Source organism: Chinchilla lanigera, unplaced genomic scaffold (genome assembly GCF_000276665.1).
Source record: "Chinchilla lanigera isolate Chin_1 unplaced genomic scaffold, ChiLan1.0 scaffold00020, whole genome shotgun sequence".
Taxonomy (NCBI): Eukaryota; Metazoa; Chordata; class Mammalia; order Rodentia; family Chinchillidae; genus Chinchilla; species Chinchilla lanigera.
Genome location: NW_004955421.1, coordinates 25,931,145 through 25,949,604, shown reverse-complemented (window position 1 = coordinate 25,949,604; position 18,460 = coordinate 25,931,145).

The window sequence follows — 18,460 nt, the reverse complement described above, 5'->3', positions numbered from 1 at the left end:
AAACAGCACAAACTTAGGACATTGAAATACAGGAAAATAGGTGGAAGATGAGAATAAAATGACTAATCAGGCCCAGGAGAGTAGTGTGCTCATAATTTCACTTAGATGGAAGTTTAGCCTTCATTTCCATAGTCATTTGTATAGTCATTTATTTGTCCATTCACACAGCCACTGATTTCATAATGCAGTAATTACTGAACCCTTACTGAACACCAGGTACCATTTTGAGAAAGAAGGATATGGTGGTCAGTAAGACAGAGAAAGTCTTTATCCTCAGACAAACGAATGTGGATTAAAGAAGAGAGACTTATATGTTAGCAGATATGTATACATTTTAAAACTTTTTTGGTCCCATTTATTTTGCATATTATCATAATTCTGAGAAAATGTTTTTTAAAAAAATATTTCCAGAACTATGGATTTACTTTATCAATAAATGTTCACATACAGTCAAGTGATAGGATATATTGTAGTATCTTGCAGGCCAATTGAGCCAATAATTTTTGAATGCAGATGATGTCTTGTTCCACTAACTGGCATTGATTTTTTTGTCTTTTTGAGACAAGGTCTCACTATGTAGTTCAGGCTGGCCTTGAACTCACTTCTGTAGCATAGGATGGCCTCAAATCCTCAAAGACCCTCCTACCTCAACCTCCCAAGTGCTGGGATTACAGGTGTGCATCTCCATGCCTGACTCTAGCATTAATTACCAAGGTTGATACTTGGTTGGAATACAAATATCAATTTTTAAATATAGTGATAAAAGTATATATTTATATTTAAATTGAAAAATTGTAGGCACTAAGGGAACTATTCTTGGTAGCAATGATAAACTATTACATTAATATGATGCATTATCATATCTAGTATCAAATGTAAAAATGCCATACAACATGTTTTATCTATTATTTTTTGAACATGCAACTTTAAAATAAAGAAGCTTTTCGTACGAATTGCTCTGGTTTTATCTGGCTACTACTACAACTACATTTCTCATCACAATAACATTAAATAAGTTGCTCTGAGGAAGTGGTCATCCATTGCATCTGCATTTGTCACATGATAGGCCTTTGATGCTAAGAAATTTAACAGTAAATGTTTGATTAGGATCAGTGATCCATGGGAAGACTATTATACAACGGTTTGTAGTTCAGGAGAAGTGAATACAAGATACTCCCACAAAGTTGCGATTCAGAGTTCACGACCTCAGTCGTTCATGGATTTTTTCTTAGAACCTAATAATTATTTGTGGAATCCCTGCACCTCTGAGGAAACCACACATACCCTCTGCGGTTATGTTTTGGAAGGGAGGCTTGGAAGTAGCCCTTTGAAGAGAGTTACTCAGTTCTCCTTGCTGCTGATTGGCTGCTGCCGTAACCCATCTCCTGCGGATCACCAGCATTCCTGCGTTGTAACAGCGTGCTTACCACACGGAGCTGCTCCGGTGCTCTCAGGTTTGCTCTTTTTAGCGTCCTGACGTTCCCAAGGTGCTGCCAAAATGTCATGCACCTCCTAAGGCTTTATGAATCCAGTATTTTAATAAATTAAATTACATAACTTTGGGAAACAGCATTTTTATGGTTTAAACCACAAAAATAGACATTTATAGGCATATTTCTAACCACATTTGAAATCCATGGGTTTTCTCAATTTGCAGGTGCTCTAGGACCTAAATCCCCGTGAATTTGGGGGCCCATTATTTATAAGTAAACTGTGTTAGGAAGACAGCACTGTTCAGTAGGTCACTTGGCTGGCAAGTGATCCTTGCTGAATTTTATGACCTAAATTATAGCCGAGGAAGGTTTTACGAATGAGATTTGTGTAGTTTTCTATATTTCTCTTTAGAAAAGTCCAATATGGTATTAATTAGGGGAATTAATTGTGAAAATCAGTCATATTTTTTGAAAGCCAAGGAAGCAACACACAAAACAGCAAATACAATTAAAAATTGGCAGGAAAGAAATGATAGCAGGACTGAATGTTATTTTCAGCCAATAACAATAAAGACACCTGTGTGTTTTAGACCAGAATGTTGTTAGTGAGAATAATAGCCTCTGAATCAGTAGAAGTGATAGAGCTGAGACAACGTAACACTGTTCTTTTTCCCTTTTAACATCTCACACGCACAGCGTGAAGCAGTGCAAAGCCTTGTATGGTGACAGTTTATAGTAAGTAAGAAGAGAAAAAATGTTATTTAAGATTATGAAAATATTCCTATGTGAGAAGGATCTTCTTATTATCTAAATAAAATCTTGTACCTCTTACATATGTTTTATCATTGCCTAGCTATTCATCTTATTTTAAATGTATAGGAAGCTTGAATTATTGTTTATTAATACATTCTTATTGAATGTATTTTGCAGTGCTGTTTTTACATTAATTATGGAGTATTAATGACCTCTCATGTAAACACATGTTTATTGTCAGGGTTTAGATCCAGAATGTCCTCACAATCCTCATGTGCTCAGAGGTAGGGCTTTCGGAAAGTGATGAGATCATGGGGCTCTACACCCTTCAGTGGATTTATCCACTAATGTGGAGGGTGGTCCAGTTAGTGGTGTGTCACTAGGGGTGTCACCTGGAACGGTGCATTTCCTTTTCTAGCTCCTCGCTTTTCTCTATACTTCCCAGGTACTGTAACGTGAACAGCTTTCCTTAGGGGAAGTTTCTTATCATGCTTTCTGTGTCTTGGAGCTAACCACTTCTTGAAGCTGTGGGCGTTAGGTATTTTATCATCTTGGTGAGAAAGTGATGCTTCCCAATGGCTATCAGTCTTCTGGGTGGCGGACTATAGTTAAAACTCTGAGTAGGTCAGGATGTCATAAAGGCTCAAAGAAAGTGTGCTCCAAGTTCTATTTCAGGAAAGATGAGAGTAGGAGAAAAAGACCTCGCATGAAGTGTTACCTTACCAAGGAGAGAACAAGCAAATGCTATCCTCCCCGGGATTATCTTTGGTTTGGGTATTTTATTTCTCAAGATTTTACTTTCTGTTGTGTTTAAGAAATTAAGATGCCCAGTACTTATATCACTTTCTTTGTAATAGCCTTGGGCTACAATATTTTAAGTTAATCAGAGAAGTTCAAGGCTGGGCAGGCTGGACTCAGGGAGGAGTATCTACAAAATACCTCCCTGGAAAATTTCTCCTAAAAGTTGAGCCACAAATAATGAGTTAACAAACCCAAAAGACATGATTAATATGATGTCATTATTGTTGGGTTATGGAACAGAAACATGAACTTTCAGCCTTCTTTTCATGATGCCAACATAGGAAATGTAGGCAGAATAGTGAATTTAAGGGGAAAGACCCCTTCCTTAATGAAGTCCAGTGATTTACTGAGGCCATGTACTGTAGCTGGTAAATTTGTCAAGGACAAAGATCCAGAACTGACAAGATGTCTAGAACGTACAGTATCTAGGTGGTGTAAGTATTCTGGTAGACATGTATTTCACCACTCAAAACATACAAAAAATAGTTTCCCTCAGTTTGAAAATACTTACCCGTCATTCCTTCTGCTTTCTGAAACAGTTTTCTAAGTACTTTTTCATCACTGTCTTTAGGGGTTGTGATTAAAGAAAAAGTGAATGCTGCTGCTAGATACCATCCAATAGAAAGATATGACCATAAAATTATTTCGTTTTTTATATGTTCCAGATAGGTGTCCTTTGATGGAGGGACAGCTGACTAAATTCTTTTCCCAATTTGTGGGTTTTCTTTTTATCTGTAATTTCTTTAGATGTGCAAAAACTTTTCAATAAGATGAGATCCCAGCTGTTGATTCTTTATATGTAATACAACAATACAACTTCCTATCACCTTGTCTGAAATTCTATATTACTTTTATTGTTTTTACATTGCTTTGTTTATGTCTGTGTGTTTGTTAATATGTTTTCCTTCTTTTATCATTAAAATAAAAAGAATTATTCAGTGTGTTCTCATCTACAATTATTCACTGATCTGGCACTGGGAAACTTCTGCCACCTCCCTAAAGTCAAAATGACAAGAAAAGGTGAATGCTTTGAACTGATTCCAGACATTGAAAGAGGCACCACAGCACACAAAAAAAAAAAAAGACGCAAAAGAGAACTTCCAGAACTGTTTCAGAAAGTGATGATGGGATAAATTTATTTTAAGCAAGGGGTGGTATTTAGAGAGAGATTAATGATAATGTGTCTTTTAGTGCAAATTTTAAAACTTAAACATGATAATTTTCTTTTTTTAAACATGATAATTTTCAATCACTCTTAAAACTTCATCTTCTTACATCACTTAAGGAGTAAGCCCTTAAATCTGTAATCCTTGAAGAGAATTGTATACACATGCATAGTTTTAATTAAATACTAGATGGCCAATTTCACAATCTTTTGATAGTGTATACTCATACTAACATATAAATAATATCCATTGACTGTTTACAGTGTATCTGCAACTGTGCTAATTGTGTTTTGCACATCATTTTACTTGGTCTTGGAACCACACTGTGAAGCACACATTATTATTTCAACGATTTTACTGACCCAGAAAATGAATTTAAAATAGTGCACTTTCCAATGTCACAAAAAATTCAGTATTAAAAGTTGAATTTGAGGCCAAGTCTGATGCCTGCATGATCTACAGTTAGAAAAACACAGATGTCAGGTACAGTCATTATAAATGCCTTACTCTGTGTCTTGCTAGAGATCTTGCCTTCTTATTCTCTATTACTATTGTTATCTTCAAGTAATGGTTTAATAAATAGCTCACTGAACACTTTCAAATGTTTTGTTTGAAAAAGAAGCATACTGTAATTCTGTTATTCTTTTCTATCTAAAAGGAAAAGTTGCACAAAGTATTCTATGTGGCTCAACATATGTGTTACAATCTCTATTCTCTCTCTCTCTCTCCATACATATGGGATCCCTGACTACTCTATTGGTAATCAATAAGAAATAGAATGTTACACCTTGGTGCTGTAGATTAAGTAATTCAGCACCTTTCAAGCTTTGAAACTTTCATTGCTCATCAGCTAAGAATTCTCCTTAGTGACTCACTGTTGTTAGTGGAAGATATTTTGTGAGTTGAAAGAGTAGCCAGAAGCACTTCACTCCATCCATTGTTTGTCCTGTAAAATATCAGCTTCATTTTCTATTGGCAAAAGGGAAAGGAAGATGGTGGAACGTTTCAGATTGATACATCAGACTTAGGACAATCCAATGGTAATTTATCAAACAAGGAATGTTAGAACTGATATTGTCAGTTTCTGCAACGTTACTGAACTCATCTTTTAGCAGGTTGTCAAGTGAGGCACTTTGCACATACTTCTTCCTGGTTCATGGTTTACCAATTTCTGAGATTATTTTATTCACTTGAAAAGCCATATTCCAAGAATACATTCAAGAGGGTACTAAAAGTCTTGGTGACCCTGATTGCTGTCTACTGACCCATGGCCGCATGGTATACAGAGAACAGAAACTGACCTCAGTAAGGAAAATTACTTTTATGACGAAACCCATATATTTCACAGTCAGAAAGGAAAGAATGGCAGCAATGCCTTGTCTCCTCACATTTATCCCAAACTCTTAGAATTTGACAATGGACAACAATATCACAGAGAGAGATGTCTTTTATTACCTCAGTGGAGGATTCTATTTCTTCTCTAATACTGGCCATGATGTGAATTCTTAATCATTCACAAATTCAAATCTGTGCACTAAACAACAAATATACAAAATAAAAATAATAGTGGATGGGACACTGTTTGTGTCCCTCTCAGTAAAGTCATTCTAAATAGAAAATATGTTAGAATATATTGTAGTACACGCAGGTTTAACAAACCCGTTTCTCACCCTACCTGTCCCCGCCCACTTTACTGGGAAGATGGAGGACGCTGCTTCCTTACTATTGGCAGCCTTGGAACCGGACCTTGCCCTGAGCCTGCCTTACTCCAGAGAGGATGAGAGCAGTGGTGGGGCCACAGCAGTTTCTTTATGCTCTGATGTTTGGGTGGGGTGAGCGAGGATTATCAAAAAAGCTTTTGGCATCCCTTTCCAGGTGTCCTAGGTAGGGAAAAATGAGAATTTCTTGGTAGTTATTTTTTCTATTATGCCCATTGGTGACTCCCCATTGCAGGTTTCCCAGTGTCTAGGGACACAGGTAGAAAAGGGGGAGTAAAGCAAGACCAAGGAACTCTCTTCCAAGCTGTTCCTCAAATCCCAAGGACCCTCAGCAGTTAATCTGCTTTTCTCCAGCTTTCAGAGTCTTCCTTTGCTTGTTTTATGTCTTCTGTTCAGAGTTTTTATCTGTGCTTATTAGGATTCATGGGTAGAAATGTGTCTATCTCTTCCAGTCCTGAACAGGAAATCCAATAAATGCATTTAGAATAAGGTTACTAATAAACAAAGTAAAATAAAAAAACAAAAAACTAACCAGATACTGTTTCATTCAATGATATGCTGGAAATAGCATGAGAAATGGAATCTCACAAATATACCAGTGAAGATATAATTGAAACAATTTTGTAGGAAAATCTTTAATACTTCTTGAAACTTTGGAGTCAGAATATCCATTTCTTAGAATTTGTCTTTAATATAGAGTCATAAATATTGGTATAGAGGGATTTTTGCATGTATAGTAGCTAATAATATTACTAATTTGGGAAAAGGCAATAAAAATATCTGTAGTCTTTTTAAGAAATGAGGACCCTGTCATGTTCTTTTTTCTTACATTTTGAGTTTTACGGAAGTTGCCTAAAAATTATTTATAGGTAACTATCAGCACTGTGGGAGCATCACAATTTTGAGACCAGTCTGTGCAGTCTAACAAGACTCGATATCAAAGGATTTATTTTTCCTTTTCTGTCTCCATTTCTACTCACAAAGAGTAGCAAACGATGTGCTTTAATTCTTCTTTGTTGCTATTATCCTAATTAATAATGAGTGTCTTTTCATTCTGAAGGCAAATAATTTTCAACTAAAAAAATTTTATATTTGATTATTTGATTTCTTCAATATTTTCTGTTCTCTTCTTCTGGATATTTTATTAAAAGTTAACTTTATGTTAACTTTCATGTACATTTATTTATGTTTGTGAAAAAGGATTCTGTTGGTGTTTTCTTCAGAATAAAAATAATATTTAATTTTTACAGCATATATTTTCTTAGTTTGAACTAAGTATTTGCTTAAGGCTACCTCTTTTCATGCTATTGAGTGTACTCAATTTTGGCTAATTTTAATGTATGCATTAATATTTATAATGTATATGAATTAGTGTGAGTCAAAACACCACTGTGTCAAGGAATCTTTTGGGAACAGACCTTTAGATGCATTGAACATAGACTTTCTTTCAGGGTGTGATACGGGGTCAGGTTGAAGGGCAAAGGACAACTGTAAGTAATAAAAGAATAAAGGTTTTCACTCTGTGGATTAAGTCTCCTCTAGGACGGAACAAAATAATTCAACTATCTTCTACTTTCTCCATGTTTTTGGAAGTCTGGAGGTACTTTCCAATATTCTTTGCTTCTTTTTCTGGCTCATCTGACACTTTTCAATTGATAATATACAATATTTATATTTTAAGTGATATAGGAGAGGCTGCAGTAAAATATTTTATTGTATAAGAAGCACTTATTAAGGTTACAAATAATGTCATGACCCTTTCTGCATATATCTGATTTTAATGTGCTTTTACTATATATGCTGTTATTCTATTTATTGAAAATTTTCTTAGGTATATACCCTAGTCTGTATTATGATTTTTTGCTTTACTATTCATAGTTTCCTAAGAACAAAGACTTTTAGCAATTGCAAGGAGATTTTCTTGGTAAATTATCCACCAATAAAATCTCCTCGTAATTGCTAAAAATATATTCATTACCATGAAATCTATATAGAAGGTATTTTTTAGACAATAAAAATGGAAATATGATCAACAAAAATATTAATTTGTTTATCACCTTCATAAATAGTCTTACTTTTCATAAAAGTTAAGATTACAAGAATATTGTTTCCTACATTAAGGACTCAAGTCAGTCCCTGACGCAGTCATGTACTCAGTGGGTCACAGCTGGTGGGTTGCTGAGACCATCACACATACCAGGAACCCTAGCAGCAACGTCTGACAGATCAGGAGTATATTTATTTACTTGCTCTTGAATCAGTCCCTCTTCTTCTCAGAAGGAACATTTGGGACTTTCCAACTTTGCCACCGTGCCAAAATCCTCTCTTTTATTTACCCCTGTCACTTTTACAACCTGAAATCATGACTTCAAAATCTTTGTCACGGAACCAACTTGCCGTGACTACTCTGAATGTCTTCTTTCAGGCTTTCCTCTATTTCTACTTTCAAATATCTGGCTGTCTGCACTCACAGATGTTTCCTTGAATTACTCCAAAACACACCATTACCTGGAGATTGACTTTTTTATTTTTTATTTTTATTTTTATTTTTTTTTGGTTTTTTGGTTTTTCTCCGGTACCGGGAACCGAACTCACGACCTTGCGCTTGCCAGGCAGGCGCTTTGCCGCTGAGCTAAATCCCCAGCCCCGACTTTTTTATTTAATAACTAACCTTTCTTAACTTCTACTTGTATCATATAAATTCTTACACATAAATATACTTCCTTTGTCCAATATATAGTTTAGAGTATTCCAGATAGTTTAGTTCAAAGTAAAAACAAGTACTAGTACCAAAGAATTTGCAACTGCTTGGAATACACCCCAAAGGTCCAGGTTTTACAGGTTGCTTTCAAAGGAGTTCTTTTTGGTAGACTGTGGAAATTGTAAGAGCTGAAGCTTAGAGGAAAGCCTTTAGATCTTGTGGTTTGACCCTTGCAGGGCTCCTTCTGTCTTTTGCTTTCTAGCCATGAACTGAACAGTTGTCCTCTGCCGTACGTGCCTCACCATTCTCATACAAAACTCTTAACAGGTTTTAAAGCAATATATCTACTTGATCATGAATTGAAAGTGGTAAAACGATGAACTAAAATAAATCTTTTCTTTTTATAAATTAATTACCTCAGATAGTTTTAGTAACAATAGAAAGCTAACTAACAAAACATCTATTATACTTTCTCCAAGCATTCCTTACCAATGACAGGTTATCTCAAAGGATCATTATGGCATGAAGAGTTTGGTATCTTGATTTTGGAAGTAGTTTCATAAGAGCTACAAAGAAAAAAAATTCATAGTATCACACACACACACACACCCAATTAATCATTAGTATATCACAGGTCATCTTGGTTAAATCTGACATGTGTTTGTATTGTACCATTGCCAGCATCATGAGGAACTCTAATGCAGCTTTGATAGTACTATAATTATATGTGACCATTAGTGGACAATGAGTAAGGCATACACAGAACACTTCTAACAGATTTCACAAACTCTGTTGAATTCATAGTTGGAAATAAAGATAAACAAAAATGTCCTTTGTCAAGAGATATGTTTCAATATTTTTGAAGAAAATAAGGTTATTTTTTGCTAGTATATAAAATTTGCACTTCTAACCCAAGTTAAAGGTGTTCCTATTCTGTTTACTAACAAATCTCTTTTTATGCTACTATCTGCAAGTAAGATTTCTTCTCTATCAGTGAGTGTCTTCTCATAGTTTCTTCTGTACTAATATTTTGGCTTCTGTAGGAACAATATATTGGTCAGTTAACAAAACAATAATAATATTTCCTTACCATAGTGTCAGTTGTACTTTGCATAAGTTACATAGAAAATATTTCCTGCATTATCATTGCTCCCTGTCTTAGTTAGTTTTTTCATTACTGAGACAACATACTTGATATCCAAAGTATATATAAAGGAGGAAAGGTTTATTTAGCTCATAGTTTGTAGAGATTTCAATCTATAATTGGTTGGATCTAAGGTAGAGTGAACAGCAGACAAGGATTGCAGAGAAAGTTCATGATGAGTAGAAGGTATCAAAATAAACAAAGGAATGACCATATCTTTCTATCCTTTATATTTTATCCAGGCTACTTAGAACATGTAGCACTCACACCCTTAATCCAAGTGCCCGTTAGCCTAGCATTGCACCATGAATCAATCACAGAGCCTGGATCTAACCACCTCTGAAAATCCCCACCTATGACCACATAAGGTTTTTGGAGGATCTCTAAACACAAGCCATATTATTCTGCCTCTGGCTCTACCAAAGTGTTACACACATCTCTTTATGAAAAAGAGATTTACTCCATCTGTAAGAGTTGCCAAAGTCCTAATAGTTTCAGCATTGCAGAAAAGTCCAAGTCCAAAGTCTCTTCATGAATTGAAAAAAAATTTTTAGCTCAGAGCCCCTGTCCAAATGAAAAGAAAGTTCAACAGTTCCAACATACAATGGCACAAGACGGGCATTTCCATCTCCAAAGAAAAAATAGGGAAATGCAAAGGAATGTGACCAAAGCAAGTTCAAAATCCAGCAGGGCAAATATTCTACAGTTCCATGTCTGTCATCCAAGGCAGTCTGTGGCAGAAGGTGAGCTCCAAATGGCTTGAGTAGCTGTACATCTATAGCTTTCCTGGCTTCTCTCTTGGGCTGGCTCTGCTCCCTCTTTGCAGTTTTCCTCAGAACATACATGTTCCTCGTTTCTTCAAACTTTTGTGGTCTTCACTGCACTTTTGGTTTCACAGTCACACATTCACACACTGCGCTCTCAGGGGTACAATATCTGAAGCCCTGGTCCTTTTGAAATATGGGTGGAAGACTTCCTGACCACGCAACTCTTCCACTGTGCATGCACCTAAAACCAGCACCACATGAATAACATGTAGGTCTGCTGCTAGCTTTAGCAGTAGCCAGAAATAAGGAAGGGAAGTTTTATTTTGCTCATAGTTTGTCTACGTTTCAGTCCCTAATCAAGCTGGCTCCAAGAGAGAGTGGCACATGGCAGAGGGCAACAGTTTATGGTGGCAGAAAACAGCAAAAGTACCAAGAGCAAAAAGGGAGGACCAGCAATGGGCAAGCCTATTTCCTTCTATTATATTGTATGTAAGCTACCCACCCCAGAGCATGTGTAGCACTCACACCCTTAATCCCAGCATCAGAAAATGAATCAATCATAAATTCTAAAAACCCACCCCATGAATTCATGAGGATTTGGGGAGGAGCATCTATACAAAAGCCATAACACCAGGCTTCCTTCTCTCTTGGTTGTAGGGAGTTGAGTGCCTATGAACCGAATCCCGAGGAACAACCTCCCTAGCCTTCCAACATTCTGGAAAATAGTGCTCTGGATCTCTCTTCTCAAAGCAAAATGTCTCACTTTTGCAATCTTGAAGCTTCAAAGTGCAGAGTCCTACTGCTTCATGAGATGGCCTCAGACCATCTTTTCTATTCTGTTCCTTTATAGCAATCAGGATTTCTTCTTCTTTATCTCTGAAGCTCCACTAGAGCTTCCTTTTGGTCAAACTCAAAACATTTAAATCATTCTGCTTGCATCTTTGCTTTTGATTCTCAAAATAAATCTGGCTAAAAGCCCCCAACAGTAGCCATGGGATTGCCTCAACATTAGGATGCTTTGAAAATTCTTCTCTCGGATTAATTAGTCTGCCACACTTAATCTCAGTCTCAGGCAAATTCTCTGAATAAAAGCAAAATGCAGACAAACTTTCTTCCAAGGCGTAACACACATCATCTGTAGTCTGACCTCCAATACAGTGCTTCTTCCCACAGGAACTTCCTAATCCTGGTCTTTACTGGCAAAATTTCTATCAGCATTCTGGTCTTCTGAGCTCTGACTAGAATTTCCCATCAAGTGCAGCCTTAGGTGTTCCAGCTCTAATTTTTCACTTGACATCTCCAAACCATTCCTCATTCTTCCTTTCCCACAAGCCAGCTCCAAAAGCTCTTGAGCCACATAGCCAGATACAGTCACATCAATGGCCTCACTTTACTGGTACCAAATTGTGTCTTAGTTACTTTTCTTCTTGCTGATCAAATATAGCCAACATCCAAAGTTAAATGGGGAAAGTTTTATTTAGTTACTTTTCTTCTTGCTGAGAAAATATAGCCAACATCCAAAGTTAAATGGGGAAAGATTTATTTAGTTTATTTAGTTCACAAATTGTAGAGGTTTCTGTCCATAACCAGCTGGATTCAAGGTAGGGTGGCTTCGCAGAGAGGCATTACAGATTAGAACCAGTTCATGGCAAGCAGAATACTCCAAAAGCAAGCAAGAAATTGACGCTAACAGTGTATTTCTGCCCCCATTGTGTTATACAGGCTACCTAGGGCAGGTAGCACTCATACTCTTAATTCTAGTGCTTTTGAGCCTAGCATTTCACCATGAATCAATTCCAGCATCACACACTCTAGATCCAGCCACCTCTGAGAAAATTCCACCTATGACTGCATGAGTCTTTGGGGTGACATCTAGAATCAAGTCACAACAAATACCAAAAGTATGGTAACTAAAGTCAGTGAAGATATTCAGCATTATACTTTAATGATGGTTATACATTGGTTTATACTTTAATGATGGTTTAATGATGGCCTTTATACGTTTATTAAGACCCATAAAATGTGCCATGCCCTAGCATAAACTGTGATTTTGAAATCAGTTATATCCTGATCTAAGTCAATGAGTATAAAATAATGTACATCTCTGGTTTAGGATGTCAACAGCAGGAGGAGGTTTATTGGATAGGTTGGGGAGTGTGTGAGAATTCTACTTTATTTTCCATTTTCCCACGAACCCAGAGCCATTCTAAACAGTAAAATTTATTAACTTTAAGAAGTGGGGCCAGGGATAAAGCTCAGCGCCACAGCACCTGCCTGGCAAGTGCAAGGTCATGAGTTCGATTCCTGGTACAATAAAAGAGAATGAAGAAAGTAAAATTATCTTGCTTTTAAAATCCTTTTTCCAAAGGAATCATTATATGCTCTGGAGACAGGATGCAATAAATATGAATTTAGTGAGGTAGAATCTTATGGGGGAGGATAGCGCTAATCCAGGGCCTTGTGCATGCTAAGCTAGTGCTATTACTGTGAGCTACACTCCAAGACCAAATTTTATTTAACTACACCTCCACTGTACTTTTAAAATACATATTCAGAGTACATCACATTATGTAAAATTTTGATCTATGTTTAAACAATGGTTGACAAAACTTTCATTAAAATCTGGTCTTTGTGATTAGTGTATTTTGCTTTAATCCTATTGTTATCAATTACAGAGAAGTAAATCTCAATATGTGCTCTTAAAATTATACATCTGATCCTTGATAATACCTACTGTTAACTTTAAGAAGTATATGAGGAAAAATGCAATTACTTCATCATTATTAGTATTCTATAGACATCGATTAGTTTTTAAAAATATTTTTAGTTAGAAAAAAGTAATATATTTCCTTAAATGAAAGAGTGACTCTTAAATTTTAACATGCAATGAGAATACTTAAGAACATACCATAACTTGTTGTGAGAGTAGTGTTGCCAAACTCCTGTCCAATCAAGACACTGTGTCAGGAATTAAAATCACACATTTGATGAACTCCAGGATAATAGGAATTATGATACAACAGAGAAGCTAAAATTTTTCTGAATTTTCGGTGAAATAATTATAAAGAAGTACTTCAAAAATATTTTTGAAAGAATAGAGAGGAGTTAGTCATTATTGTAAAGTATACATAAAGAAAAATTTAACTAGAATTTATACTGCTGTGTACATTCAATTATTTAATTAAACACAAATTCATTTTAATGGCGAAGAAATTTGGGTTATTTACAATAAAAAAATTTACATTGATCTTGAGCTGTGTGGTCAAATTTCAGAAACAGTTATATTTACTCAAGTATACTGAATATATATATATATGTCATAAAGAACTTTTTGCTCTCATTTATGGTAGATAACTCTAAGGTAACAGGATATTCACAGAGTTCTTTAAGCAAAGAAGGATCAAATCAATTCATTCAAATAGAATTAAATACAAACAAGTGGTCAGCACCGAATTTTTCCCAGCATTAACGTATTCACAAAATTTCCATTTATTAATTTTAAATTTCTTACAGATAAATAAGAAAAAAACAAGAGTATTGAGAAAAATACTGCAAAGAGCAATGTGTACATGGCTTTACCAACTATAAAAAAAGAACATGTATGCTATTAAAATAATGTAGTTTTGATGCAGACACAGCTAGATAGTCCAGTACTACAGAATGGAAACTGCAGCAACCAATTCAAGAACATACGGAAATTTAGAGCTGCATGTAAAATTAGGGAGAAAAATGGAACCATTGAATACATTGTGTCTTCATAGCTATTTAGAATAAAAGGTGAAATTAGAATCATATTTCATTTTCTAGCACAAAATCCAAGCAGATCAGAGAGAAATGAGCTTAATTATGGAAAATGAATCTGTAATTCTGGAATTAAACACACATGATTTTATAACATAGGGGAAAAGAAAACCTTTGTAACTCTGATGGCAATTCAACCATTTAATATGATGTTAGATTTTTCTGTATACATGTATTGTCAGATTAAGAAAGTCCCTTTCTACATCGAGTTAGCGGAAAATGTTAAGTCACCAGTTGGTGTGGTATTTTCATGAATTTTTTGCACTTATTGAGATGATCGTTTTTATTAGATAATTAATATTGTGAATACATTAACTGATTTTCAAATATTAAACCAACCCTTCCTTTTTTTAAAGATAAAATTAGTTATGATGAATTGTACTTCCAAAATATATTCAAATTATATTCGCTAAAATTTTGATTAGAATTATTCTATTTTTGTGAAACTTGTTACCTTTATTAAAATATTTTCAAATGATTTAGGTATTAGAATTATTGCCTACATAGAAAGAGTTGGAAAACACTAGCATTTTTTCAATATTCTGAAAGAATATTAGTGTGGAGTTTTAATATTTTTTTCTCTGAATGTTAGAATTCTCCTGTGAAGTCATCTAGTCATCTAGCCTCCTGTGAAGTCATGAGTTCAAGTTAGGCATATAGCTCAATGATATACCACTTGCCTGGCATATGAGAGGCCCTAGGTTTGAACCGCAGCATCAATTAATAATAAACGTTGATGGCTTAGACATTTCCTGATCTTAAAAGATGTATAGGCATAGACATTCACGAAGTTGAAAGATTCCAAAGCAAGAACAAGAAAAAGAACATTTCCTCAAAATGAAATGCAATCAAATTGTCAAAAGTGAAAAGTAGAGAATTTTGAAAGCATCAAGAGAAAAATGATCCATCACATATGAGGAAATGCCCACAGGGTGATTTTGCAGATTTCTCAACAACAACAAAAAAATCCCATATCCTTTGGACACAAAAATCCATATTTAATCATGAAGTAATGCATTTTGGCACAATAAAATGCAAAAACAGTGATTCTTTTTCCCTTTAACTATTGTAGACATTTTTAATCTATTCCAAGGAGAAAAGCTCGGTAAATAAAATAAGCTGGAATGAAATAAAAATATGTACTATGTATCTAAATAAACAAGAGTTATGAGGTTATCTCTTTTAATGATTTTTTTTCTAAGAGAAATATATTGTGTATTTTGCAGTTTACTTACAGGATTTGGAATCAATAAGACATCGTTTTTGATTACAGAATCAGTGGCAGCAAATTTTCATGTGAAGGAACCGATGCTGTGAAAATAGACAAAGGTGTCAACAAGTTCAATTTCAATAAATGTTTACAGTTCATTACATTGCTGCGAAGTAATGTAGCTGTAAAGTCTTAATGCAGAATCTCAAAGTGCCTGTATCTCTCCATAGACACTAGAAAAATAGTTATTTCAGGAGGATTTAGAACAGGGATATCAGATGCAGAACAGTAGAGCTTTGTAAAATTGCTGTTATCATTATCGTTGAAGTTTAAATTCAAAACTCCACAGAATCGATCTAGAGCTTTCTTCAGATGTCCTTATAACACTGTGAAACTATTTGAAAGGTTTAGGAACCCATGTTGGAAAATCCATGCTGGAATCAGTAGTGATGATTACTGAGAAGAAATGAGAATCTTAAGGAAATGCTCGTAAGGGGAATCACAAGATTTTAAAAATAAATGTATTAATGTATTTCAAAAAGGTATTTTCTATTTTAAAGAGAGTAGTAAAAAAAAGAACAAGAGCAATAGACCATCATCACAGACATAAACAAAACAAAGCAAGAACATTAAAAGTGACACAGGGTTTCAAAACAAAGTGACAGGAATTAATGGTGGTTGTTATATTACATATTGTTGTCTTCAACTGCCTGGCTCAGATTACCGGATGTAAGAATGGAAGATTGTTCAGATCATTAAAGAGGATAAAAAAATAATTATTAAATCAAACATTAGAGATAATACAGAATTTCACTAGATAATATGGTAGGAATTCACCAATGGTTGTTCCATTGCATATTGTCTTCAAATCAGTTACTCAGATTACCAGATATAAGCATGCAAAATTGGTCAAAATATAAAAAAAAAAATTAAGCATTAACTATTCTTTTCAATATACCATCAGACATCAGCAATACAGTCGTCACACCTATTCATATATATATATGTATACTGTCTTCCTTCTTTCTTTCTTCTTCTTTCCCTCATTCCAGCTGTTCCTTCATTTGAGCAATTTCTTTTCCTTTTGTATCATCTATTGTACATTTTGAGTTTTACTTACTCTTTCAGGTTCCTAGACTAGGGAGACAGTATGATGTTTACGCACGTGGGCCTGATTTATTTCCCTTATGTGTATGGTCTCTAGTTGCCTCCATTTACCTACAAAAACCTCAAGTTTATCTTCTTTTATAGCTGATAATACTCCATTGTGTAAAAATACCACATCTAAAAAGGTATTTTTTATTTCACAAACAATTCACCTTTTAAATACGATGGGCTTATAGAATATGCTCACCTTAATTTTTTAAAAACATTACCGTTCTACTACTTTTCAAATCATCTCCCATTTATTTTTCCTTTTTTGTTTTCTGTTAGTAAGAAGAAAGTAGAGTTTCTCTCACCCTCTTTATTATTTCAAGAAAAACAATTTGGGCAAAATGTAAGTCTAGATCACTGAGAGTAGTCTCGAATCCGAGAGCATAAGGCTCCAAAACAGTTGAAGAATAGTCCCCACGGTAGGTAGCAGTGATCATCAGAGTTCTAAAGGCAAGAGGTAATCTTCCATCACTTCTGACCTCCTTGTCTTGCTGCCACAATCGTACACATGCCTGAGTGCCTAGAGACTTTGATTTCACATAAGAATTATACAAGTAAATGTTGGAATGAAAAATGGTTTCTAACAGAAAAATTACTAAAACATCAGTGATAGAATTCTGGGGATAGGGAAGTGTTCCGGTTTATATCTAGAATGTGCCCGGACCTGGAGTTTTGGGAAGGTGATTGTCTGATGGGGCATTATACTCATCAGCGGATGTGTCAAGCTCAGAGCTAAAAGCATCCTACAGAGGGCAGATCTAGCAAGAAAATGTGGTCAGTAAAGACTGGCCTGGAAATGCACCTCTACCTTCCAGATTCCTTCCTTCTTTTTGCATCCTGGCCAACATGATGTGAGCATCTTTCCCACCAGACCCTTCCACCGCGCCTGTCCTTCCTGGGAACCGGATGACTGTGGACTGAAAAGAGGACACAAAATAAAACTTTCCTTGTGTAAGTTGTGTGTGCCAGGCATGACACAGCAACAAGACCCAGCAATGAGAAGACACAGATCATCATCATTATTTTTACACACGGTAGGACATTTCCTAAATATACATCCATTGTTAGGAAGACCACATTGAATGGTATTTATGTATAAAAAGTACAATAAAAATTACTCAGGAATATATTATCACAAGTCAGGAATTATGTATAAATTATTACAAGTGGAAACTGAGAAAAGAGAAAGTGAGTGGAAGTTATTACAGACCTAGACCTACTGTAGATTGTTATTTTATTGGATGGAGGGATAAACAGAGAGGAATGACTGACATTGATCCTGGGATTTTTTGCTTGACTGAATAGACAGATGGCAGTGGCATTACACTGTATACTGCACACAGGAGGACGAGATGCGAGAGAAAGATCACAAGCTTCATTTTAGAGGTCAGGATAGAAGGCTGGTACACATATCAATTCCGCAAGAAGTTTACAAATATATACCACAAGTGTACACCAATAAAAATAAATACATAAAAAGAAAAGAAAAAGTGTCTACAAGGTCATGTAGGAAAGGATGTGAGAATAGATGCGTGGAATTAGAATTTAGCAAACCACCTATAACGGTGTAATTCAAGATTCAGTATGTGGTTCTGCAGAAGCCAGCTTCTCTTAGGTGAAGCTGAAAGGTGAACATAGGAATTACATTTCTACTGAATGTCATGGTACCTAGAAAACAAGACAACTTGAAGTGGTCCGCTGAAGAGAAAGAATCTGAATATTTATTTGAAAAAAAAAAAGGAAGGTAATCATGAAAAGGTTGCAATTAAAGATACAAATAGAAAGTTAGTGGTAAAGTTAGAGAAAATCCA